This window comes from Euprymna scolopes, chromosome 29 (assembly GCF_053919585.1).
Source record: "Euprymna scolopes isolate OS-2025 chromosome 29, ASM5391958v1, whole genome shotgun sequence".
NCBI lineage: Eukaryota > Metazoa > Mollusca > Cephalopoda > Sepiida > Sepiolidae > Euprymna > Euprymna scolopes.
The window spans coordinates 97417673-97434513 of record NC_136510.1 but is presented as its reverse complement, the minus strand read 5'-3'; the positions used below and the strand labels follow the sequence as shown (position 1 = coordinate 97434513).

General features: G+C 34.5%; 5 non-coding genes across 5 annotated transcripts; 3 read left to right on the top strand and 2 right to left on the bottom strand.

The window, feature by feature from the left end:
* Positions 1 to 6529: 6529 nt before the first annotated feature.
* On the bottom strand, positions 6530 to 6617 carry Trnay-gua (transfer RNA tyrosine (anticodon GUA)). The gene is given in 2 exon segments: positions 6530 to 6565; positions 6581 to 6617. It is a non-coding gene; the product is annotated as a tRNA-Tyr (tRNA).
* A 4921-nt stretch (positions 6618 to 11538) lies between these two features.
* On the bottom strand, positions 11539 to 11626 carry Trnay-gua (transfer RNA tyrosine (anticodon GUA)). Its single transcript is given in 2 exon segments — positions 11539 to 11574; positions 11590 to 11626. It is a non-coding gene; the product is annotated as a tRNA-Tyr (tRNA).
* Positions 11627 to 12179: 553 nt separating this feature from the next.
* Positions 12180 to 12267, top strand: Trnay-gua (transfer RNA tyrosine (anticodon GUA)). The gene is given in 2 exon segments: positions 12180 to 12216; positions 12232 to 12267. It is a non-coding gene; the product is annotated as a tRNA-Tyr (tRNA).
* A 2578-nt stretch (positions 12268 to 14845) lies between these two features.
* On the top strand, positions 14846 to 14933 carry Trnay-gua (transfer RNA tyrosine (anticodon GUA)). Its single transcript is given in 2 exon segments — positions 14846 to 14882; positions 14898 to 14933. It is a non-coding gene; the product is annotated as a tRNA-Tyr (tRNA).
* Positions 14934 to 15313: 380 nt separating this feature from the next.
* On the top strand, positions 15314 to 15401 carry Trnay-gua (transfer RNA tyrosine (anticodon GUA)). The gene is given in 2 exon segments: positions 15314 to 15350; positions 15366 to 15401. It is a non-coding gene; the product is annotated as a tRNA-Tyr (tRNA).
* Positions 15402 to 16841: the final 1440 nt, after the last annotated feature.

Here is a 16841-nt window from a genome sequence, read left to right as displayed (position 1 = left end):
AACGCCCGCTTCTATTTTTAATGGTCAGCCGGTTGTCACCCACAGTGCGAAATCCACGGACGTTTGATTGCTAAGTGTGAGGAGTGCTACTGCCAGCTGTTCACACAATAGAAATACTTTACTCCTTTTCGCAGTGGTTCCCAACCACTGTGGCGTGGCACACCAAGCGCCGCGGAACGATTACTGGTGCGCTGCGAAGAGATAATAGCTAGAAGCCATTTAATTTTATGTTGTTTAATAAAAAAAAGTTCATTTCTTAATCATGATGAAACAACTCAATTTCAAAAATTTTTACTGCAATTCTCAACTTCATTCCTATGCGATTTTCTTACGAAAACAACATTTAAAAATAACAAAAAATCATGAAAGATTTTAAAATATTGAAAAAAAAAAACGTTAAGAATGTGTCACACATTCGCCCACGTATTGCAGCAGTAGTTAAAAAACACCAGGCACAACTGTCTAAATGATATTCACCATTATTATTTTATACAAGATATTGAATACAGGATATGTTAGATTTATGTAATTAAAATATCTCTTTATGTAGTCTTCTTTGTTTTTTTTTTGTTTTGTTTTTTATTGCAAAAGGGTTTTATGAGTAGAAAATACTATTTTTTATGATAGGTGTGCCGTGAAAATTTAAATAAACTCAATAGTTTGCCGCTATGGTTGGGAAACACTGCCGTATCGTGATGATGATGATGATGATGATGATGATGATGATGATGATGATGATGATGATGATGATGATGATGATGATGCAACCGCCGTTGCTGTTTATGAGCTTTATTCATTCAGTTTGTATGAATTAGATGATTGTTGTTGGCATTCGTTTCTCCGGTTGTCTTTCTAGTAAGAATCTTTTTTTTAGAAAGATATTGGGTAATTTACGGAAGGGACCACGTGAATGTCACCAACCTTCCTAAATGAAAATGTTTCCGTGGGACGAGCTGGGCTGTAACTTGGCACACCCAGCTTGCTAGTCCGTGCCGCTAACCACCATCATGTTACTGCTGCTACAGACGATGATGATGATGATGATGATGATGATGATGATGATGATGATGATGACGATGATGATGATGATTATGATGATGATGATGATGAACAAAATACTTGAACCATCGAATAGAGGGGAAGTTTTTGTGTGTGTGTGTTTTTTTTTATCTCGTTTGGTGTGGTGATCAAAAAGGTACAAATGGATTACCTCATTTTCGTTCGTCGATAATAAAACTGTAAACCCGAAACTCTGAGGCTAACGATGTCTGTAAACATAGCAAGCGGTTCACGCGCAACATCACCATCTTTTAACACATTGTCATTAACAATGCGATCCTGATAAAGGCTAACTAAACCAACTAACTTATTGATACATTCTGCGATTATTTTATGCCAGAAAAGGAATAGCAAGAGGATAGTTTGGTGTTTTTTTTTTTTTTTTTTTTTTTTTTTTTTTTTTTTTGCATAATGGCATTTTAGATTTTGTCGTTCCAGTAGAATGTTGGGTGTCAAATCTTAAAATACTTGAAAAATAAGGAGCTTTTACAATACGAGATTTTTAAAAAAATATTTAGGAATTTAAAGTTATATTTTCAGAGATAATCAGAATAGCATCATATTTTTTGTTTGTTTTTATCATCCATTTTGTTGCTGTAGTTGTTGTTGAGCATTTGCATTTCAAATGAATAAAACCATTTGTTACGTAATCGCTGGGACCGATTGCCTAAAATGCGTTTGTCCAGTCTATATAAATGTAAACATCTACTTCTGAGCTGGTACAAATATATACATACACTGGCAGCGAAATAAAAATCACAACACAGCTGATCTACAAAAAATATATTGCTTTTATTTCACATTGGCAAATCTGCTTTTGATGATAAATTATTCATCTGTGTTTTAACGTTTCTGGAAGGCGCATGGGGTGAACTGCGTGATTGCGTCGGACGTCAGACGGCGAAGAAATGGTAACACAGCCTGGTTCTTGTTACTTGGTGTGTCCGTGTCGTCAGGTGGTTTCTGGAACGACTATTACGTCATGGACACGGCAACCAGGTCATCGGGAAAATAAACGCTATTTCATAGACGATAAAAAAAAACGTTCCTTACATAAAAGGATTGATATGACGTCGGCTACACCTGCTGATGTGTCTTCTTTTCGAGTTCACCGTCGGCGTCATTACTGGCAGGACCGTTGTGCTGAAATTAAACACTTGTATACAATAAGAGAATAAAACTTTACTTATATATCTATGAAAGTGGGAATGTGTATAAGAACAATTCTCAACCTATATACTCAACGAATTTTCTATCTACTGACTGTAAATTTAGTATATAGGATATTCAGACATGTGGAAAACTTTTTAATCGGTTTTCATCAAGAAAAAAGGGCTACTAAGGGGTCAGAATTTAAAATTTCGTACTGCTCCACAACTGCGCATGCGTGAAACATTAACATGAAATATTCCTTATGTTACGAATAAGTAGTTTTTAAAATGCTTGTTAATCTGGCATAATGGTTATCGTACTTGACTCACTATCTTATGGTTTTGATTTCGATCTCAAATCGGGTATTGTTTTTAATTTACGATGAGTGAACTGTTTAGAAAAACACATAATACTCGCATGCACATGTCCGTTTTTAACTTCATTTTTTAAAGGAATTTAACATTACGTTTAATACCTACAGTATTTCTGTTTATAATAACTAAGTAATTAATTAAGTAATTAATTAAAAAAAATGTATGCGTATTTTATGACAGGGCAACATCGGGCGGCTTGCTAGTTTAATTTATATAAAAAATGTATTTTAACATTTAAGAAGGCACATTTTCTTTAACTCATACATTTGAGGTACGTGATCCGTGCCTTTCGGGATCCCGATTTTCAACTTTTACGTTTATCGACAACTGCAATAAGACCCCAATTCCGAAAGTTGAAGAAAGCGACCTATTGCCTTCGGAGTCCCGATTTAAACTGCCTTATCTTTTTCTTCTTGACGGAAAACGATATGGATAGATAGAAAGAAAAAGAAAGATAGATAGATAGATAGATAGATAGATAGATATTACAAACAAAGTAATTGAAATGCTATTTTGTTTTTGCTTTTCAAATTTTAATGTTCGCCAAGCAAGCTTGACCTTGTTGCGCCTGTATGAGATTTTATAAACATCTGTCAATCTGAGCCGAGTTGATTTGCGTAGACATTTAGACACAAAACAGCGCTGACTTGATTTTACTTGTCTCCCGTTGATGACAAGGAAATACGGATAAAAGGCTTTTACATATTGGAAGCTCCAAAACTACCCCAATATGTGCTATTTATTATTGTGCCACAGACTTAGACTTAAGAACATCCGCGTCATGCGATGCATAAGGAAGTCAAAATATGCCATCGTTTTCAATCTGAAACCAGATCTTTTTTTTTTACAAAGGAATCACCACTTATCAGGGTCCAGAAGCCACTCGAGGTTAAGGTTAAAGAGTGTACATTGGTCAAAAGGACAGTATCATAGTAATCGTTAGAAGTGTAAATTGTGTAAATAGGATTACTTAGAGGAAACGGCTCGTCAAGAACTTGTTTGCATTGGACTTGATGACGGCCATATTGTAGTCAGCTGGAATGTAGGTAAATGAAAGAGAGTTCCACAGGTATGCAGTTCTAAGAAGCAGCTTTGTTCATGGAATCTACGTTTAGGTTTAGGCACAGATAAAGAGTGGGGAAAATTATTGATTGTGTTTACAGCCAAACGAGTGTTTCTTGTGAATGTTTGGCGAGGGAGGATGGCATAGATTGGAGCTCAGTCGAGCATTTGCCATGAAAATAACGATAAAACTGAGACAGGCTCGCATCGTATCTTCTGCAAACAAATCTCTCTCGTTTGTCTACTTTCAGTTCCATTTTGGTCTCTCTCTCTCTCTCTCTCTCTCTCTCTCTCTCTCTCTCTCTCTTCGCCATTGTAGCAATTAGTAGACAATTCTCTCTGAATATGCCCGAGCCAGCCTAGACATCGTTTGCAAATTATTGATGATACTACCTGCTGGTTAGTGGATCTATGACAGTTTGGTTGGTAAATTGATTGCTATGCTTTGCCCTTAGAATCCTTTTAAAAAAATTGGGATGAGAGGCATCTAATTTCCTATCTTGGTTGATTTTGAGATGCCAATTTTCACTTCCATATAGCAGTGTTGAAAAAAAAAAAAAAAAACGTTAATGTCAGAAAATCTTTATTTAGATCTGAGAGTATATTTGTTTTTAGTCTCCAGATCTTGCAAAGCTGATTTAAAAGTCTATAGAAATACGATGTAGTCTACTGTATTGCCTACAAAAAGATTCTTAAGTAATTATAGACTGAGTTGTTAATCAAGTTTTTCAAGATTCCATACAAGTCGCCTGAGAAACATTTCAACAATGTTTTAGGCTTTACAATCTTTACAATGATCTTCTAATTAACTTCTTTTTAAGTCATTCGATGCAATTAAGTAAATTTAAGAACCATTCATAGATTCACTATAACAGGATTTACCTGACAACTCGCGATAGCTCCGTTAGCAGAGCGGAGGACTGTAGTTGCTTAATGCCGGTATCCTTAGGTCGATCGTTCGAATTCGTCTCGCGAGAGTGTTTTTTCTTTTTATCGTTTTAATAAAATTGATAAGGGATGGTATCGACAGGTGTAGTGTGTTTTTATTTTTCAATCATGATGAATTAAACGCGCAATGTGTGTGTCTTCTTAACCTATGTACTCTGCGAATTTTTTTATCTGCAGACTTGAAAGTTAGTATATAGCATATTTGAACATTTGAAAAACGTTTTTATCGGTTTTCACCAGGAATAAGAGCTAGTAAAGTGTCAAAATTTTATCAATAATAATAATAATAATAATAATAATAATAATAATGATGATGATGATGATGATGATGATGATGATGATGATGATGATGATGATGATGATAAGAAGAAGAAGAAGAAGAAGAAGAAGAAGAAGAAGTTCATGTCTATTAATATCAAAGTCTAAAAACCTTCTTGAAATATTTCTTGAATGGTTTGTATGAAAATTAAAAAGTGATATTCCATTTAATATCGGCACTAATCGAATGTTAGATTAAGGCTCATCAATGTCCAGTCAGTCCCGTAAATCACCATTTATCCAGACAATCAATGTTTCAAAGCATATCATCTATCTTCTTGGGCAATGATATGTCAGAGAAAAATTAGAAAAAGCATCAAATATAAACCCAAAACCTTTATATTTTTTCGACCACTGCACCAATCGATTTTATTCAAAAAAAAACAAAAAAAAACGCGTAAACAATTGCACGATGCCCTTCAGCTGCAACATGTAACATATTAGGAATCTATAATTCATATTGTTTCGATTCTTTGGACTAATGTTTTTATCTTGATAGTTATTTGCACAACGTTCCGATCGATGTCATCTCCGACCTTCTTCAGGTGTATTGTATCTTGTCGAACTCGGAAATCTTTCGTTGAACTCGGGTATCTGCACGAAATTTCAAACGAACCGTAAGGATCCGTGGCGTAGTGGATAAGGTAATTGATAAAATTCAGTTGTAATTTACACTCTTCTTGGGATAGGGAGGTTAATAATCAGTGTAGGTTCTCCTGTGACAATTACAAGTCGCCTCTCCAACCACCGACATCCATGACAAATAACACCCTACCCGACAATTCTTCCTTCAAACCAATCGGCCTAACATTCACGTGCAATATGAACTGGAACAAATACATCGAGGACATTGCGAAGGCTGCTGCAAAGAAGGTGGATTCCCTCTATTGTGGTAGAAGACTACTCACAACTAAGAGTATCCTGTACCTCTACAAAGCCACCATTCGCCCATGCTTGGAGTATTGTTACCACATAGTGCATCTACCATTAGTCTCTCCTTCTTGGATTGGGTCCAAAAGGGAATTTTCAATCTAATAGGTCTCACTTTGTCAACTAAGTTCCACGCTCTGTCCCATCGCCGCATTGTTGCACATCTCTGTCTGTTTTACAAATATTTTAATAGAATGTGCTCCGTTGAACTCATTTCACTTGTGTTCACTTGATTTACATATGCTCGACAAACTCGCTTAGAAACAAAATCACACCCCTTAACTGTTGAGGTCTCTAAATACCAGAAACTATAATTGTTTCTTCCCTCGAACAGCTAGACTTTGGAATTCTCTTCCTATTAACGGCTTCCCTTACTGTACTCATATGCAGAAGTTTAAATGTAATATAAACCAACATCTTGTTAATTTTTCCAAGGCATAGTTCCAAGCAGTAGCAAATAGTAGCAATATTCCGCTTTAGTCCAAAATAATGGCGATGTGCCTTGTTAGGAGTGAACTTAAATAAAATAAATAAATAAATAAAAATATGAGAAATAAAGTTCCTTTGACTGCAACGTTATTCGAATAAAAATTATAACAGTAGTCTGAATAAATAAAATGATACGAATTCAATCCTCATCTAGAAAATTCTGAAAAAAAAGATATTTATATGTGGAAAAAAAAAAATCTTGCGAGACGGATTCGAACCATCGACCTAAGGATAACAGCATTAACAAACTACAGTCCTCCGCTCTACCAACTGAGCTATCGCGAGTTGTCACGCGCTCGCTCTTATCTTTAATCAATGAACCGTTCTTGAATGCGGTTAATTGCATTGAATGACTTGAAGAAAAGTTAATTACGACCTCACGTCTGTTGATTACGAAGTCTAAAAACATTCTAGAATTTTTTTTTCTCAAACAGCTTATATAAAGTTTCCAAAAACTTGACAAACAACTAAGTCTATAATTATGAAAATATTGGAGAGAACAATAAACTCTTAATGAACCCTTTTTTAGGGGTCAGTTATTTAGGTTTGTTTGGTTATTTCGTTTTACGTCATATCAACACCTTTTTGTGTTATTTAATTACCTACGAATTTTTCTTTTGAAGTAAGGACTACAGCAGACTATTTTATATATATATATATATATAGGAGAGCACCCATATCGACCTGAATGTTTTCGATTTACGAAAGATACAGAAAATAGCCGAACTGTAATCTAACTTATAATGAGTACCGATGTTAAATAAGACATGTTTTTAATAAGGAGTCACTGTTTATTAAGGCTCAGAAGCTATTCGAGGATAGGCCTTAATAGGTTGGCACCATGATGATCGGTAATAGTAGAAATAGGGTAGAAATTCATTATTTACGAAGATTGTTATACAATAACTTTTTTTTTACGTTTGACTTTAACAATGCCATGTTGTAATCAGCTAAGAAGCATGCATGTGATATTGTGTGCTCCACAGGGGGCAGTTATAGCTTTGCTAATGGAATTTTCGTTTAGTTTTAGGCGCAAATAGAGAGGAAGAGAACTTGTTTGACATCCCACTTCATACAAGTAGTTTTAGAATCTTTTTAGAGAATGTTTTCAGACTTTGTAATTAATAGACATAAACGTCTAATAAACGTCTTTTCAAAGTCATTCAATGCAATTAGCTACATTCAATTCTCGTTCATAGGTTAATAATGACGGCTTTCGTCTGACAACTCGCGATAGCTCAGTCTGTAAAGCGGAGAACTGTAGCCGCTAAATGTTGTTATCTGTATGTTGATGGTTCCAATCCATCTTTTTTTTTTTGTCATCTTAGTAAAGGTGATAGCGGTTGTATCAACAGGTTAAAACATTAGTTATGTGCTTTTCTTTTTCAGTCAGTATGAATTAAACGTGCAGTACAATTATTTAGATTCGTGGTCATCGTACTGACTTAATAACCCGTGATAGCACAGTTAGTAGAGTGAAGGATAGTAGTTTTCTGTTATCCTTGAAACACTTTAATATCTGTGTATCTCGCATAGATATCAAATATTATCCCCGGGAAGGCGCCCCATGATTTTAAGGAACTTGCACATATGGCCGTCTTCAAGTCCAATGTAAACAAGTTCTTGATAAGCCGTTCCCCTTAATTAATCCAATTTATCAAATTTACACTTCTAATGATTACTATGACAGTGTCCTTGTGACCACTGTACACTCTTTAACCCTTATCCTCGAGTGGCCTTTGGGCTTGATAAGTGGTGATTTCCTTGTAAAAAAAAACAATTAAAAAACACGAAAGTGTAATGAAGACAAAAAACACTGACGCCATCTTTAATTTTACCAGAGAATACCAGCACAATTTGTTTCACCCTAGCTACTTCTAAAAAAATACGACACATGCATTTTTAATAAAAAGGAAACAATAAATAAAGACGTAAGTTGTTTGCTATTTTCAGGGTTTCCTATGTTTAGGCATTAGTGCTTCGAACTTTGTCCTTAACAAAGGAAAAAACAAATTCTTATATATTTTCTAATGATTGCAGCAAGCTGAAAAAAAAAAAAAAAAAAAAAAAACACAAGAAGCGATACATTTGCCGATGCAGCATATAATCTATATATGTATAAAAGTGAAAATGTGTGTGTGTGTGTGTGTGTGTGTGTGTGTGTGTACATTTCCCTACCAAATTACTCTGTCAATTTTCGGTCTACACACTCGAAATTTGACATAAGGGGTATTGAGGTTTGGGAACATCTTTTTGATCGGTTTTCAGCCAGAAATTTGGCTGTCAACAATTTGACCTTTGATAACTCTACTAAACTCCTCTGCCAAGTTTGGCTCTAAACACTTAAATGGATCAACTTTTTTAATTTAATTTGAGCTGAAAACAATAAATGTTAAGGTGTCAAAATTGGGATAAAAGTTTTTAAAAATTGACCTCTTCGATCTCTACCAAATTACTCAGCTAATTTTTTAAATTTTACATAAAGTGTATTCAGATAGAGGGCAAGCTTTTTAATCGGTTTTTGGCTGCAAATTTGGCTGCCAAGGGGTTAAAGTTCAAAAGATTTGACCTTTGCGATCTCTAGCAAATTATTCAGCCAATTTTGGGTCTGAACATTTGAAATTTTACATAAAGGTTATTCAGACATGCAGCAAGCTTTTAAATCAGTTTTGGATCGAAAAGAAATCAAAGTTTAAAGAGTTGACTTTTGCAGACTCTACCAAATTCCTCCGCCAATTTGGAGTTTAAACACTTAAAATTTTAAATGTAGGTTACCTGGATATGAGTCAAACTTTTTAATATATATACATATGCAGATAAAGTTATGAACAGTATATAGGGCCTGAGCAAAGCTGGGTTGAAATGCTAATATACAAAATAATTATAATTTTGTAATATTTGAATTCTTTAGATTATTATTTTCTTCTTGAGTGTTATTCTCAAAACGATTTGGCCGATGTATCTTCCAGCCTTCCTCAGATGTATTTTGTCGAAGACGATTATCTTTCTGTTTAACTCGAGAATCTGTAAGGAATTACACAAACACAGATGAACAAATGTTACGTTGCATTTGCATCTGCAGATGCATTGTGCAACTAAGCAGATACTTAGAATTTAAAATGAAAAACCCTCCCCCGAGACGAATTCGAACCATCGATTTGAGAATAACAACATATAAAGCTACAGCGCTGCGTTCTATCAACTGAGCTATTTCGAGTTTATTGCTTATTATGAAGCTATACACGGTTCTGTAATGTATTTAATTTAATACAATGATTTTTTAAAAAGTAAATTAGAAGTTAATGTCTGTTAATGTCAAAGTTAAAAGCTTCTGTGAAAGGTTTCTTGAAATGTTTCTTGAAAAGTTTCTTGAAATGTTTCTTGAAATGTTTTTGATATGTTTTTTAAAATGTTTCTTGAAAAGTTTCTTGAAATGCGCCTTGAAATGTTTCTTGAAAAGTTTCTTGAAAAGTGTCTTGAAAAGTTTTTTGAAATGTGTCTTGAAATGTTTCTCGGAATATTTCTTTAAGTGTTTCTTGAAATGTTTCTTTAGAAATTTCTTGAAATGTGTCTTGAAATGTTTCTCGGAATATTTCTTTCAGTGTTTCTTTAAATGTTTCTTTAAAAGTTTCTTGAAATGTGTCTTTAAATGTTTCTCAGAATATTTCTTTCAGTGTTTCTTGAAATGTTTCTTTAAAAGTTTGTTGAAATGTGTCTCTAAATGTTTCTTGAAAAGTTTCTTGAAATGTTTCTTGAAATGTTTCTTGAAATGTTTCATGAAATGTTTATTGAAAAGTTTCTTGAAAAATTTCTTGAAATGTTTCTTGAGTGGTTTGTGTGAAAATTGACAAGTGATATTTCATTTTATATCGGTGCTAATTGTCTTGAAATGTTTCTCGGAATATTTTTTTCAATGTTTCTTGAAATGTTTCTTTAAAAGTTTCTTGAAATGTGTCTTGAATTGTTTCTCGGAATATTTCTTTCAGTGTTTCTTGAAATATTTCTTTAAAATGTTGTTGAAATGTCTTTAAATGTTTCTTGAAAAGTTTCTTGAAAAGTTTCTTGAAAAGTTTCTTGAAATTTTTCTTGAAATGTTTCTTTAAATGTTTCTTTAAATGTTTCTTGAAAAGTTTCTGGAAAGGTTTCTTGAAATGTTTCTTGAAATGTTTCTTGAAAAGTTTCTTGAAAAGTTTCTTTAAATGTTTCTTGAAAAGTTTCTTGAAATGTTTCTTGAAATGTTTCTTGAAAAGTTTCTTGAAATGTTTCTTTAAATGTTTCTTGAAAAGTTTCTTGAAAAGTTTCTTGAAATGTTTCTTGAAATGTTTCTTGAGTGGTTTGTGTGAAAATCGACAAGTGATATTTCATTTTATATCGGTGCTAATTGACTATTAGATTAAGGCTCAACAATGTCCAGTCTGTTCCGTAAATCACAATTTCTCCAGAAAATCAATGTTTTAAGGCATATCTCGAATCTTCTAGGACAATGATACACCGGAAAATTAAATTAGAAAGCATCAAATAAACCCCGCAACTGTTATATATATTTGATAATCGAAGCAATCGATTTTACCAACTTAAACACAAAAAACTTAGAGATTTTCATGATGCAACGAATCTATAATTGGATTCTTTGGATTGCTGTTTTAATCTTGATAGTTATTTGCACAACGTTTCGATCGATATCACCTGCGACCTTTTTCAGGTGTATCTGGTCGAACTCATAAATCTTTCTTACGAACTCGGGTATCTGCTCGGAATTTCGAACGGACCGCAAGAATCTGTGGTGTAGTGGATAAAGTACTTGGTAGGATTCAGTTGTAAATTACACTCTTCTAAGGGTTGAAGGTTCGATCCTCAGTGATACTAAAAAATATAATTCCAAAGAACTTCTACTATGTCATGGCTGACGGAAGAAAAGCGTGCTACCCCTGCAGATTAAATAAAGGATTTCGATCACAATTCCGTTCGGATTCCCTTGTTTAACAGAAAGATTCCCAAGTTCGACGGAATAATTTCCGAATTCGAAAGAAAGACCTTCGAATTTGAAAGATACAGCCGAGTAAGGCCAGAGGTTACATCGACCGAAACCTTATGCAAATAACAGTTAAGATTATAACAGTAGGCTTAATAAGTAAAATAATACGAATTATAAATCCTCATCTATAAAATTCAGGAAAAAGTATTTATAATTGGAAAAAAAAAAGAATCTCGCGAGACGGATTCGAACCATCGACCTAAGGATAACAGCATTAACAAACTACAGTCCTCCGCTCTACCAACTGAGCTATCGCGAGTTGTTGTGCAACCAATTCTTTTCTTTAATTTATGAATGGTTCTTGAATGTATTTAATTGCACTGAATGAAGTGAAGAAAAGTTAATTATCCTCAAGTGGCTACTGAGCCTTAATCAGCGGCGAATCCTTAGTAAAAACATATCTCATTTAATATCAGTTCTAATTACCTGTTAGATTAGAGTTCTGCTATGTCCTGTCTGCTCCGTAAATCGAAAACATTCGAGTTTCTCTCATAGAAAAACCAACATAAACGTATGCGTACTTCAAAATAAAAATTAATGGGTAAACGGTTGGACATGCTGTAAACAAAACAACCAATATAAATCTAAATAGTTGATCCCTAAATAGTTGTTCAATAAAAGATTGCTGTAAACGTCTCTCTAATACTTTTGTAATTATAGACTGGGTCGTTAATCAAGTTATTCAAGACTTCATAAAAGAATGTATTAGACTTTGTAATCAACAGACCTGAAGTTCTAATTAACTTTTCTTCACTTCATTCAATGCAATTAAATACATTCATAGATTATGTAAAGGTATGGGTACACAACAACTCGCGATAGCTCAGTTGGTAGAGCGGAGGACTGTAGTTGCTTAATGCTGTTATCCTTAGGTCGATGGTTCGAATCCGTCTCGCGAGATTCATTTTTTTTTGTTTATAAATATTTCTTTCTGAATTTTTTATATGAGGATGGTTAATTCGTATTATTTTCCTTGTTAAGACTACTGTTATAATCTCCACTGTTATTCGCATAACGTTTCTATCGATATAACTTCCGACCTTACAGGGCTATATCTTTCAAACTCGAAGATCTTTCTGTCGAATTCGGAAATCTTTCTGTTAAACTCAGGAATCTGCACGGAATTGCGATCGGAATCCTTTATTTACTCTACAAGGTTAGCATGATTTTCGTCCGTCAGCCATGGCATAGTAAAAGCCCTTAGTAATTCGCAATTGTATTTTTTAATGTCACCTGCACTGAGGATTTAACCTTCAATATCCGGCAGAATAATTTACAACTGAATTCACCAAGTACTTTATCCACTACGTCACAAATCCTTGCGGTCCGTTCCAAATTCCGTGCAGATACCCGAGTTCGACATAAAGACTTTTGAGTTCGGCAATATACACCTGAAGACGGTCGAAGGTGACATCGATCGAAACGTTATGAAAATAACTCTCAAGATAAAAACAGTAGTCCGAAGAATGGAAATAATACGAATTATAAATATCTTTAAATGTGTTACACGTTGAAGTTGCAAGTGCATTGTGAAATTCTTTGGGGTTTTATAGTTGGAAAAATCGATTGGTTCGGTGATCGATTATATACATAAGACTCGGTTGCTTTTCTAATTTTTGTTCTAACGTATCATTGCTCTAGAAAATTCAAGATACGCTTTAAAACACTGATGTCATAGACCAGATTTTCTTAATTGGGATCCATGGCCCCTATTGAAGCCACAGGCCTTAGATCGTGAACCATAAGTGGATGCCAGAAAATTCAAGTCAAATTTAACAGAGGCTCTTTCAAGACTGAAATTGGACCTACTGAAAATGAAGCAATGGAGTTGGAAAAATTAAAGATTTTAAAAACAATAAAACTGACCTTAAGTAACCAAAAAAAAAAAAAAAAAAAAAACTCTCGAACTTCTGGTTCGTGATACCTCAGTTGATAGAGAGGGAGATTGTAGTTTTCTAATGCCATTATCATTGGAACCCTTGAATACCTATGTATCCCACATAGGTATCAAATGGAAGTCTCGGGAAAGGGGGTCTATCATTCAAGAGAACTTACACTGAAGTATAGTGAAGAAGATATATGGTGAAGCAAGAACATCTATGAAGATGAGGATAACAGTAAAAAAAAAAAAATGAATACACAAGCTCAGTCTATAATTATGAAAGTATTGAAGTGAACCCCTCTTTAGGGATCAACTATTTAGGTTTAAATTTATTTATTGCGGACTGTTATCCTCATCTTTCTTAGCTGTTGTTTTACGACGTTTCAGCCAACTATTCCTTTGGCCTTCGTCAGGTGGTAACCGCGACGGGATAGGAACTCCGAATATCCTAACTGCATTCTCAGCAATTACTGCCATCCATAGTTGTTGACGTCTCACAGCCGCTATCTTCAGACAATTCTCACCTGGAACCGTAGATATTCAACGTCTCTATCCACTGTGCCACGGGCCCCGAAGGGCGATCATGGTTGGATTTTCTGGTCTCATAAATCCACGTTTATTTATTATCTGATCTTCCATGGTCGGGTCCGTGCCGAATGGTATTATTTAATTCGAATTCATTATTGAGATGAGTATTATTTATTAAACTATTTATTGCGGACTATTATTCACATCTTTTTTAGCTGCTGTTTCACAGCGTTTCGGCCAACTATTCCTCTGGCCTTCGTTAGGTGGTATCCTGTCGCGATTACCACCTGACGAAGGCCAGAAGAAACTTCGTGAAACAACAACTAAGAAAGATGAGGATAATAAATTAATAATTAATACTCATCTCAATAATAAATTCCAATTAAATAATATATATTTAGGTTTTGTTTGATTATTTCGTTTTGGGTCATTTAATTACCTACGAATTTTTTTTATGAAGTAGGGAGTAAAAAAGAGTATTTGCTTTTTTATACGAGAGGACCTATATCGACTTGAATGTTTTTGATTGCGATTTACGGGACGGACAGAACATAGCACAAACTGTAATCTAACTTATAATAAGTACCGATATTAAATGAGACATGTTTTTGATAGGGAGTTATCGCTTATTAAGGCTCAGAAGCAACTCGAGGATTAGCGTTGAATGAGTGAACACCGTGATGATCGGTAATGGTGAAAATAGTGTAGAAATTCATTATTTACGAATATTTCTATACAAAACCTTTATCTACATATGACTTGAAGAAGACCGTGTTGGAGTAAATTTGGAAGCAGGCCTGTGATATTGTGTTCCACACAGGGTAGTTCAAGCTTTGCTAATAGAATTCCCGTTTAGTGTTAGGCATAAATAGAGAGAAAGAGTAATGGTTGGCCATTCCAATGTAATCTTCATAGAAGCCGGCCAAGAAACATTTCAAGAATGTTTTCAGACTTTTTAATCAGTAGATGTGAACCTAATAATTAACTTCTCTTCAATCATTCAATGCAATTAGGCACATTCATTCAAGACTTATTCATAGATTAAAAATAAGGAGTCTCGGATAACAACTCGAGATAGCTCAGTTGGTAGAGCGGAGGACTGTAGTTGCTTAATGCTGTTATCCTTAGGTCGATGGTTCGAATCCGTCTCGCGAGAGCCTTTTTTTAATGATAAGTATTTTACTAAGTAGCATATTGCATCATATGCAAGTGCAACGTATAAATTGTGCATCTATTTTTGTTGTTGTTTTAAAATGAAATGTATTATAATATAAATTAGTTTTTTTTTTTTTTAGATGAGGATTGATTATTGTTATTATTTGGATTCTTCAGACTACTGTTCTCATCTTGAATGTTATTTTCACAACGTTTCGGCTGATAAAACCTCTTCTTCAAATATATCTTGTCGAACTCGGCCATCTTTCTGCCGAACCCTTGAATCTAGACGAAATTTCAAACGGAAATCTTTATATAATCTACGGGAGTGGTATGTTCTCGTCCCTTCAGCCATGACTGGATAGAAGTCCTAGCTAACAACTCGCGATAGCTCTGTTGGTAGAGCGGAGGACTGTAGTTGCGTAATACTGTTATCCTTAGGTCGATGGTTTGAATCCGTCTCGCGAGAGTATTTTTTTTATCGTCTTAGCAAAATCTATAGCGGATTCGTGGTAATCGTACTTACCTAATTTGTGTTAGCGCAGTAAGCCCAACCTTCCCAAAAGGTACATACATCGCCTAGCTTTCCCAAATGATCACCAATCTGGTACTGACCAGGCTCAACGTTGCTTAACTGGTGACCTGGCGAGAACCGGTATGCCAACATGATTGTGGCGTACAAAAACTCATGAATGAAACCACATTTTTTTTTTATCAAAGTTCCAAATTACGCAAAGGTATTGGATAAATGATATTTTTGTCATTATCTTTGACCAATCAGAAAAGCACAGACTTGTTTACAATATACTATTTCTGACCAATTAGAAAACACACTTGTTTACAATATATTATCTTTGACCAATCAGAGAAGTACACACTTGTTTACAATATATTATTTTTGAACAATCAGAGAAGAGCGCACTTGTTGCAAATATATTATCTCTGACCAATCAGAGAAGCACACACTTGTTTACAATATATTATTTTTGACCAATCAGAGAAGAACACACTTGTTTACAATATGATATCTCTGACCAATCAGAGAAGCATACAATTGTTCACAAGATAATCATTTTACTTTTTAATTACAATTAATCATCTGACTCTTTGACGTGCATTGTGCAATTCAAGGATTAAAAATACCAAAAACTAAAGAATTAGCCAGAGATACGCGAGATAGAATCATTGAACATCACAAAGCATGACAAGGTTACGTAAAAAATTAGCAACGAAATGAATCTAGCACCTACTAGTATATCAGGAAATATCATGAGAAATTGGATGACGTATGGTGACGGTACAGCAAGCCTTCCAAGAAATAGAAGACCGAAAAAAAAAAAACTAATAGATGAGAGTATTTCAATAAAGATAAACAGAAATGTGCAAAAAAAAAAACAACAAAAAACAAAAAAAAAAATAAAATGAAAACTACCTGACGAAGGCCAGAGGAATAGTTGACCGAAACGTCATGAAACATATAACTAAAAGTTGAGGATAATAGGCCGCAATAAATAAATGGATAAATAATAAAAATCATTCATCTAATAAGAATTTCTATTAATTAAATAATATATACCATTTGGTACGGACCCGACAATGAAAGATCGAATAACAAATAAAGATGGATTTATAAGCCCCAAAAATCCAACCTTAATCGCCCTTTGAGTCATGTGGAATCTTTACAGTTCCAGGTGAGCATTGTCTGAAGATAGCGGTTTCAATCCTACCCAAAGCTGTCCAGAGGCTTAGTTGGCCAAAAATGTGGTGAGACGACAACAACTATGGAAGGCAGTAATTGCTGAGAATGCAGTTAGGAGATTCGGCATTCTTAGCCAGTTGCGGTTAAGCACGTGACCAGAGGAATAGTTGGCCGAAATTTCATGAAACGACTAAAAGATGAGGATAATGG